The 9440-nt window shown below is 44.5% G+C and overlaps 1 pseudogene; it reads left to right on the forward strand.

The window, feature by feature from the left end:
• The first annotated feature begins 5790 nt into the window (after positions 1-5790).
• On the forward strand, positions 5791-6792 carry LOC144340601 (histone-lysine N-methyltransferase SETMAR pseudogene; annotated as a pseudogene).
• The last annotated feature ends 2648 nt before the right edge of the window (positions 6793-9440 follow it).

The raw sequence follows: 9440 nt of genomic DNA on the forward strand, positions 1-9440 counted from the left end.
GGCATCTTTTGAGTAAAGAAACTTCTTTAAGAGAAAATCATTTGGCGTTTTATAATTTCTATCCTGATTTTCATGGGGTCTAAACCCATAAACTCAAATGTCCTTTTCCTTATTTAACATGCTTTCTGCTCTGTATCATTATAAAACTGAGATTTGTGTTAATGAACTTTCATCATGGGAAGCTTCTATGAAGAGTAGGAATACAGGTGTAATGTTGGCTCATACATTCTTAAGTAACTCATAAGAGCTTATCTTTACTGAGTCCTGGCACAATGCTGAGGAAAGGGATCCTCACCTCAACCCTAGGAGGTTGGTTTTATGACCTCTGTTCTGCAGATGAGGAAACTGAGAGGTTCTAAGAAGACAACTAAGGCCTCTAAGGGGAAATGGCTGTTGAATGATGGCCAGGGTTTGATTCCTAGTCTGGGCCAGACCCCAAAGTTCATTTTTCTGACTCCTCCCGCTTCCAGATTTATGCCACCACTCCCCACAAGTAACCAAGAAGTACCCCCTTCCACACCCTTGCAGCTGTCCATTTTTTCATGCCTTTAGAATGAGGATTAATGGTGGTTAATATGGAGTTTGCCAGTCCCCAAGGCACTTACAGCACCACTCACAGGACAAATAACTGGCCCAAGGGAGGAAAAGTGTTCAAGGGAGGGCATCTGCCCAGCTCCCAACAGAGCCCTGGTTCTCTCCTGAAGTTAGCAAAGCTTTAATAGTGACTATTCGGATTCCTTTTTGAAACCCAATACGCTTGACAGATGATCCTGGCTTCAGGCCTCTCCTGAGTTTCCACATGGCTGGGATTACTTAAACTGCAGTGACAATTCAGGGATTTGTCTGTTTCCAAGCACACTGTGAAATGGAAAGTTTGTTGGCCCCTCCCACCCCCACCCCACCCCACTACCTCCCTTCTTTTTTAATCCCCGGCCGAGGATGCAGTTGCAGGATCCACTGCCACCAAAGCAGAGCAGGGTCCCTTGTTTGTGTTCAGCTGTGGGGCTGTGTGCAAGCCAGTGGGGAACACGTGAATTCAGTTCGCTGCATCCAGCACCGTCGCAGGTTTTTCTGGACACTGTTTCAGAGCCTTGGATTTTCTTCCCCGGGAAGTTTGGTTTGCATAGGACGGCACGCTGTTTAGCTTGGATGCAAAGACAGAAACAAAGCTTCATCATGCCCCCCGGGGTCTGCTTTATAGCTCTCTGTGAAGAGAAAAATCTATTTACCATGCTTGGAGACAAGAACGTTGCCTTGAGGCTAAAGGGCAGATTCCCCAGGAGACGTTGGAAGGATTTACTTTTAGTGTAAACTTTGCTTTGCTTCAAAGCTTGTACTTTTGGAAATTTCAGATTTCACTGTGTATATGTGAAGCCCAGTCCAGCTTCTTTCAAGAATTGACCTGCACTTCCCCGAAGTCCTGATTCCTGTATTCATTCCCCAGTCGAGCCCCTTCCATCTGCAGTCAGGGGAAGGATGGGCATATTTTCTTCTGAAATCCTTCCCGAACTGCTCTTTTCCTCTTTTTAGTGCCCAAACACTAAAAACATAATGGTAGAGAGAGAAGTACATGTATCAAAATCAAAAACAAAGTCCAAGTCCTGAGTGTGGCTTTGAGGGTTTTTGTTTTTCTTCTAAGTGAACACTCTGTTCTTGTTCTTATAAAGTTAAGGTAAAAATTGAGATTTATCCACTTCCTTATTTGTTAATTCAATCAACATATATTAAACAGGTCAGTCTGTGAGCTGTGTCCTGAGAATCCTCCAACACGTGCCGCCATGAGAGGGAACACGTGCACACACGCAGAGGAGAAAGACACGTGGAATAAACAACTGTAATAACTGCAAAGAGAGCAGTGAGGGGACTTGTGTGCAGGATGGGCACCAGCAGTGTTCTCCTGGGTTCATGTGCAGCATCTGTCATCAAGAGGTGGAATCCATTTCCCCTCCCCTGGAACCTGGGCTGCCCAGACTTTTGGCCAACAGGATTCGACAGAAGAGCAAATGTGCTACCTCTGAGCCAAGACTTCAGGAGGCTTTATAGCTATCATGTTCACCCTGTTGGAGGTTAGACCTGAGGTGGAGACCCAGGCTAGAGCATTGACTGGTGAGAGGTCACGTGGGAAGAGAGAAGACACGCAGATGAGGATGCAGCTACCCCAGCCAACACCACGTGGAGGATTGATGCGCCTTCCCTGTTGCACCCTGCCCAGACCCTGAAGCACAGCCTTACAGGCAACAAGAACGTGTGGTTTTGAGCCACTGTGTTTTGGGGTGGTTTGTTATACAGCAACTGACAACTAAAGCAATACTGAGAGTAACCTATGTAATATGGAGTAAAGGGAAAATATGATGAATTCTGCATGGCACATCTGGAGTGTCTCCCTGAGGCTGTGATGTGCACTGTGATGGCAAAACACCTTATCAAAAGTTGCTATTGTCAAGCTTTCAATTCAGGAAACTCATTCGTGTACAGGAACAGCGCACCCCCCTGCTGACGACACAATAGGTGCTGTGCTCGGCACCTCACACTCACCTCATTCAGGACTCTCAGCGCCCTCCCGAGGCAGGTGTGTGAACATCATCTCTGCTCTACCAGTGGGAAAACTGAGACTGGCGGGAGTGCGTGTGGGGACTGGGGTTTGAGCAGCTTGTCCATAGTCACACAGCTCGTGAGTGACATGACAAGGAATCACTTCCAGGCATTCCAGCACCATTATTAGGGTTTTTGTCTCCACATGTCTCTGCCTAGAGATGGCTCAGGACAGGAGCCCTGGCTTTGCCACTTAAAGATTCAATGGGCCTTTGGTTAGCCGTTTAGCTGCTCTAGGCCCAGCTGTCAAATCTGTAAAAGCAAGGAGTTGGATAAGCTCAATGATTTTCAAAGCGTGAGCCCTGGCGCTAGAGGGGGCCACTGGGACCAGCAGAGGATGGAGGTGGTTCCTGCTGCTTCTCCCTTGCTTGGCCAGAGGCAGCTCTCCTTGTAGCTGATTCACATAGTGGGAGACACTTAAGAGTTATTTTGAGGAGAGTGTTCTGCTGATGAAGACATATTTGAGAACCACAGGCCTGGATGACCACCAGGGTCCTGTGATTCTGCAACCTGATAGGCTGGGCCTCAGCAGCCCAGTCCCTCACCTACAGAGCTGGTCTTTTTAATGGATTAGGAAGCACCCAGTCTAGGAGGCTGGACACAGCTCTCACTCTGCCCGCAGCTCTGTGGCTTTCAGGCCCCCTTCTCCCTTGGAGCCCCTGTCTCCTTCCTCTTCTCCTCCTTTCCCAATGAGCTCCTGCTTCAATTTGATGTCGGTGTTCCTCCCCATTATCCTGGCAGTGCTGGTCTTGAACTAGGTACAATTTCCTAACTAACGAGGAAAAGCAGGCCTTGTGGGCATCCTGGTATTGCTCACGTCTCACAGCTTAACTTTGATGCCCCGTTGTGCGGGAGGGTGAGCAGGAAAACCAAGACCAAGACCCCGTACATGCCTGGCAAGGATGGGAAGACATAGGGGCGAGGGAGACCTGTCGGGCCCCAGATGGACACAAACTGGGCTAGGACTGGGGAGAACCAAATTCCCTTGGCTCTGACATTCATCTTCATGTGGCTTCAGGCAAGTCACCTTTACAAGGCAAAGATAATCCTATCTGTTCTTTCAACATCATAGAATAATTATAAAGATTAAATGAAAATAGGCCGAAGTTGAATACTGCATATGCATGTAAAATATCATTATCTCTAAATGATAACTGTATATTATGTAGAGAAAATTTATTTCATGAAGCTGTGGCCTTCTTTGTTTTCTCTTGTCATTTTTTGTCAAGAGAGAAAACAGGACAAAGTGAAAAATATTAATCTTTTTTTCTAATACTTTATTAATAAAAGGCAAGTCCTAAATTATTTTGCTGCACAGAAAAGAAATAATCGATTTGGTATTATAACATTCAAACAAAAGGTCAATGGTCAGTGATTCTCCTTTCCTTTTCAAGAAAAGCCTTTGGAAGTTCTTCCCTCCAGCAACCTCGCAAGTAAGGTGTTCAGAGCATCTGAACGGACCCTGGAGACGGCCCCAGTCAGTAACAGTGGATGGGAGAGTGGCTGGCCATAGAAGTGGACTATGTTTCATGGGACAAAACGTGGACAACAGATCCCGCGGTAGGGACACTAACACCCTGTTTTGACAGAGCAAGTCAGAAAGCATCAGCTTTCTGTGTTTTCTGAGTAATTCTGCTGGAGGAAAGGCCCAGGACCTCAAGGCCGGCATCTGCTGAGGCAAGAATGCTCATCTGAGAGAAGATAAAGCTAAGGAAGTTTGTGTTGGATGTTGGAACTGGGACACGTGTTTCTTGGCGGAGAGCAGCACCCACAGAAGTGCAGTTACACTCACCAAACCCCTGCGGAAACAGCAAAAGCTGGAACGACAGCCCGCTACTTTGAGGTTCGCCTCCCACTGACATGTTTTCCTATGGTTCGAGCAGAAACTTCACGTGTCCTGGAGTTGACAAGAAGGGTGCTTTTCTGCTCTCATCACAGTTGTCTAAGGGACCAGTGACAGACGAGGACCCCAGGCCCAGAACAAGTTTTGGGAGGGGCTATGCATGTATCTGGTTCCCCAGCCCTGGTGCGGTGGAGGTCTGAAGCACATGGCATCCTTCAAAGTCAGTTTGCTCTCCTACCCCACCTGCAGGGCTGACTGCGGTGCCTGCTACATAGTTTAAAAACATATTAAAAATTTTATATATATGCTTTCACTGTGCCAAAAAGCTTTTCTTTTTCTATTCTGGACTCTGAAATACTTTATCATTTTTAAGGAAAAAATGTAGATATGGAAAGTTCAAAATACCCCTGCCCTATTTCCTGTGCTGCCTCTTTAAGGCCATGCCTGTGCTTCCCCCAGGCTCAGAGGAGCTGCTGCACTGGGGAGAAATGTCCCCAGAGAAGCACTGTGTGAGGTCAGCAAATACTAGAAAAGAATGGAGACATTTTCCTTTACTTCTTGTATTTTGCTCTTTAACGGATTTTTTCCCCCAAATTGGGGAACTTTTTAAACATTGGCACAGGCTGTAAAATGCCCTTAATTAAAGTTTTGTTAAAAGAAGAATTTTGGACAAATTAAATTTAATCGGCAAAGAATGATTCGTGAACAGGGCAGCTCTGAGAATAGGCAGATTTGTGGACAGAACATGGAAGTGAGGCACGGGGCTGCTCCGCTGGTTACAGCCCAGTCTCAGCCTTATTTGGGCGTGGTCTGATCAGCAGACCATGCCTGACCGAAGCTAGGCTGCTGTGATTGGCTGAGACTCAGTTATTGGTTTGTTTGAGTGGAATAGTAATTGTGGTTTTTGCATTGTTGGAATTTGCCGTTTGATATTGGAATACATTCTTTAAAAAATGTTATGCTATACATCATTTTGATGGGCATTTCTCACTTTATTATTTATTTTTTTGCTAACACTTATTACTTGCTGTTTATTTTAGACTATGGAAATGATGTTAGAAAAAAAGCATTTTTTTTTTTTTTTTTTTTTTTTTTGAGACTGAGTCTTGCTCTGTCACCCAGGCTGGAGTGCAGTGGCACGATCTCTGCTCACTGCAACCTCTGCCTCTTGAGTTCAAGCAATTCTTCTGCCTCAGTCTCCAAACTAGCTGGGACTACAGGCATGCACCACCACACCCAGCTAATTTTTGTATTTTTAATGGAGATGGAGTTTCACCATATTGGCCAGGCTGGTCTCAAACTCCTGACCTCGTGGTCCATCCACCTCAGCCTCCCAAAGTGCTGGGATTACAGGCATGAGCCACGGTGCCAAAAAGCAAATTTGTGCGATATTCTTATGTGAGTTCAAAATGGGTCGGATCATCAACAACACATTTGGTCCAGGAACTGCTAACAAATGTACAGTGCAGCAGAGGTTCAAAAAGTTTTGCAAAGGAGATGAGAGCCTTGAAGATGAGGAGTATAGTGGCTGGCTAGTGGAAGTTGACGACGACCAGCTGAGAGCAATCACCGAAGCTGATCCTCTTACAACTACGTGAGAAGTTGCTGAAGAACTCAACATCAGCCATTCTACAGTCATTCGGCATTTGAAGCAAATTGGAAAGGTGAAAAAGCTCTGTAAGTGGGTGCCTCACGAGCTGAGGGAAATTTTAAAAAATTGTCGTTTTGAAGTGTTGTTTTCTCTTATTCTGTGCAACAATAATGAACCATTTCTCAATCGGATTGTGACATGCGACGAAAAGTGGATTTTATACGACAACCAACAATGAGCAGCTCCATGATTGAACCAAGAAGAAGATCCAAAGCACTTCTGAAAAGGCAAACTTGCACTAAAAAAGGTCATGGTCACTGTGTGGTGGCCTGCTGCCGGTCTGACCCACTACAGCTTTCTGAATCCCAATGAAACCATTACATCTGAGAAGTATCCTCAGCAGATCGATGAGACGCACTGAAAACTGCAATGCCTGCAACCAGCATTGGTCAACAGAAAGGGCCTAATTCTTCTCCATGACAACGCCCAACCACACATGGCACAACCAATGCTTCAAAAGTTGAACGAATTGGGTTACAAAGTTTTCCCTCACTATTTACCTGACCCCTCGCCCACTGACTACCATGTCTTCAAGCATCTTGACAACTTTTTGCAGGGAAAACACTTCCACAACCAGCAGGATGCAGAAAATGCTTTCCAAGAGTTTGCTGAATCCCTAATCTAGGATTTTTATGCTACAGGAATAAACAAACTTATTTCTCATTGGCAAAAATGTGTTGATTGTAATGGTTCCTATTTTGATTAATAAAGATGTGTTTGGGCCTAGTTATAGTGATATAAAATTCATGGTCCAAACCACAATTACTTTTGCACCAACCAAATAGAAAAGCACTCTACTACATTGGGCTGTCAGATCCTTTAAGTGTTAAGTTAGGGGGTAACCCACAATAGGGAGGCAGCCTCAGGCCTAATGTAGTTTAGTTACAGTTTCAACATTGGAATACAGTTGTACTGTTGATTAGTTTAAAGCCTCTTCTCTCTGAAAATGAAACAGATGCATTCACATAGACAGATGCCATTCCCCTGGAAGCTGGCAGGCATTGGGCTTCGCTGCCATGCGGGCAATTTCCATAAGACATCTTGTTTCTATAAGACACATCAGTGTCCCAAAGCTATGGAAGAGTACCAAAAGCTGAAAGGCACCAGAACCATTAGGGGGAAGAGAACTGCCTCTGCCGGGTGCTTGCCTCAAGGTAGCTCCTAAAATTGATGTGTTGAGTTTCACAGATGTCTAGCAGGGCTCACTGTGTACTGGGGCCTCATCACAGCACTTAGTAAATGTGACCTCAACCCCCATAACAATCTCACAAGGCAGGTCCTGCTATTATCTCCAGTTTGGAAGAGGAAATCTAAGCATGGAGAGGCTAAAAACCTTGCCCAAGGACACACTGCTCCTAAGTGGCTGAGCCAGGGGTTTGGCCAAGTGGCATCTCTTAAACATCACATCATGGTGTTGACAAGCAAAGTCCAAAATAAGAACATGTGCTTTCTGAACACATGCACGTCACGGGAAAGGCTTCTAAGAGGGTGGAAGTCAATGCTAAGCAGAGATAACCCTTGTCAGAATCTTTTCATTATGCAGTGTCAGCTGTGACTTCCCATCACCAGCATAAAGGCCACCATCTCAAAAAGAGTGCTAAGTGACCAGCAACACCAGTAGTAGGGAGAGTAAATCTCTTGAGGAGAGAAACCCCAGGTCTTTGTCTCTTTTTAGGGTAAAAGAAGGAGGAAGAATTGGCAAAGTAGGGTCTGGGGAAGGCTTGGTTTCATTATATTCTGAATCCTCAGCCAAAAGAGTCTCCATGACTGTTATTGCTGTCAAATGGAAGGTTATTTCTTTGTTATTTAACCTTGTTCTTCCATTAAGACATGAGAGGCTACACTGCGGTGTTAGGTTTGAGCTCTAACCACATCTTCATCACCTGGTGCACATTCCTCACCTTGTGGTCCTGCTGATCCCAAATAGTGGTGCTTCCCAGGCTTTTCTCCCGCACGGAGAGCCCTGTAAATGCAGAATTCTCTAAGGTGAACAACATTCTGGTTTGTCCTGGACCAGGTGATGGGCTGAAGGGGTTCTGGGAACAAGAGACCTTTGGTGCAAAAACTGGGAAAGTCCTGGACAAACTAGGGTGAGCTCTAAGAAGTGCTCATAACCATTTCTTCGCCAATGGCAATGGATTTACAGCTGTTAATCTGTGTCCTCTAACCTTAGCCCACTTGTGACGGGTACTATAACAAGTACGTATCAACTACTTGGTTGGAGGAAGTAACCCCTCTGTGGTATCAGGCCATATCCACCCAGGCTCTTGAACTGTTTGATGACATGTTGACCGCCATGAACATTCCCTGGTTGACAGGGGAGCAGACAAGCATTCCTGACAGAAGGCTCTATTTCACAGCTGCCTCACTGCATGTAGCCCTCTGCAACTTGCCATAGGTACCAAGTAGATGGCATGCAATAAAACGGGCATCGTTCACTCAGCCCAGCTTTCCCTATAGCTCACCTCTCAGCCCACTCATTGCTTTTCATTCTATGAGTAGAGCAAAGTGCACCTCCACTGTCTTGCCGTAAGACTCCCAGGTATGGGAACCCTGGAAGTGAATCACAGGGTGTTGTCTGATTCCAGTCTACAGAGTGAGTTTGAAAGTGTTCCCTTCTCTACAATGTTCTGGAAGAGTTTGTTCAGACCTACCATTATTTCCTCCTTAAATGTTTGGTGTAATTTACGAGTGAAGCTGTCTGTGTCTGTAGTTTTCTTCATGGGGATGTTTTTAACTAAAAATCTAATGTTTTTAAAAGACATAAGGCTTTTCAGGTTTTCTGTTTGTCCTTGAGTGAGTTTTGGAAATTCGTGTCTTTCAAAGAATTTATTTATTTCATCTAAGTTTTCAAATTTATTGGCATAAAGTTGTTGAAAACATTCCATAATTATCCTCTTAATATCTGTAGATGCTGTAGTGATGTCACCTCTCTCATTCCTGATATTAGGAATTTGTGTCTTTTTTTTTCTTATCAGACTGGTTAGGGTTTATCAGCTTTATTAACCTTCTCAAAGAACCAACTTTTCATTTTATTGATTTTCTATACATTTTTCCTCTTTCTATTTTATTGATTTGTGCTCTAATCTTAATTATTTCCTGACTTCTCCTTAATTGGGGTTTAATTTGCTCTCCTCTTTCTCTAATTTCTTAAGATAGAAGCTGAGATCATTTGAGACCATGCCTGTTTTCTAAGACAGGTGTTTTAGTTCCATAATTTGCTGCTTTATCCATATCCCCCAAATTTTGATATGTCATTTTAATTTTTATTTGGTTGAAAGTAGTTTCTAATATTTCTTTTTATAACTTCTTGGACAATTGGTTATTTAGAAGTGTGTTACTTAGTTTCCAAAA

Source organism: Macaca mulatta, chromosome 4 (genome assembly GCF_049350105.2).
Source record: "Macaca mulatta isolate MMU2019108-1 chromosome 4, T2T-MMU8v2.0, whole genome shotgun sequence".
Classification (NCBI taxonomy): domain Eukaryota; kingdom Metazoa; phylum Chordata; class Mammalia; order Primates; family Cercopithecidae; genus Macaca; species Macaca mulatta.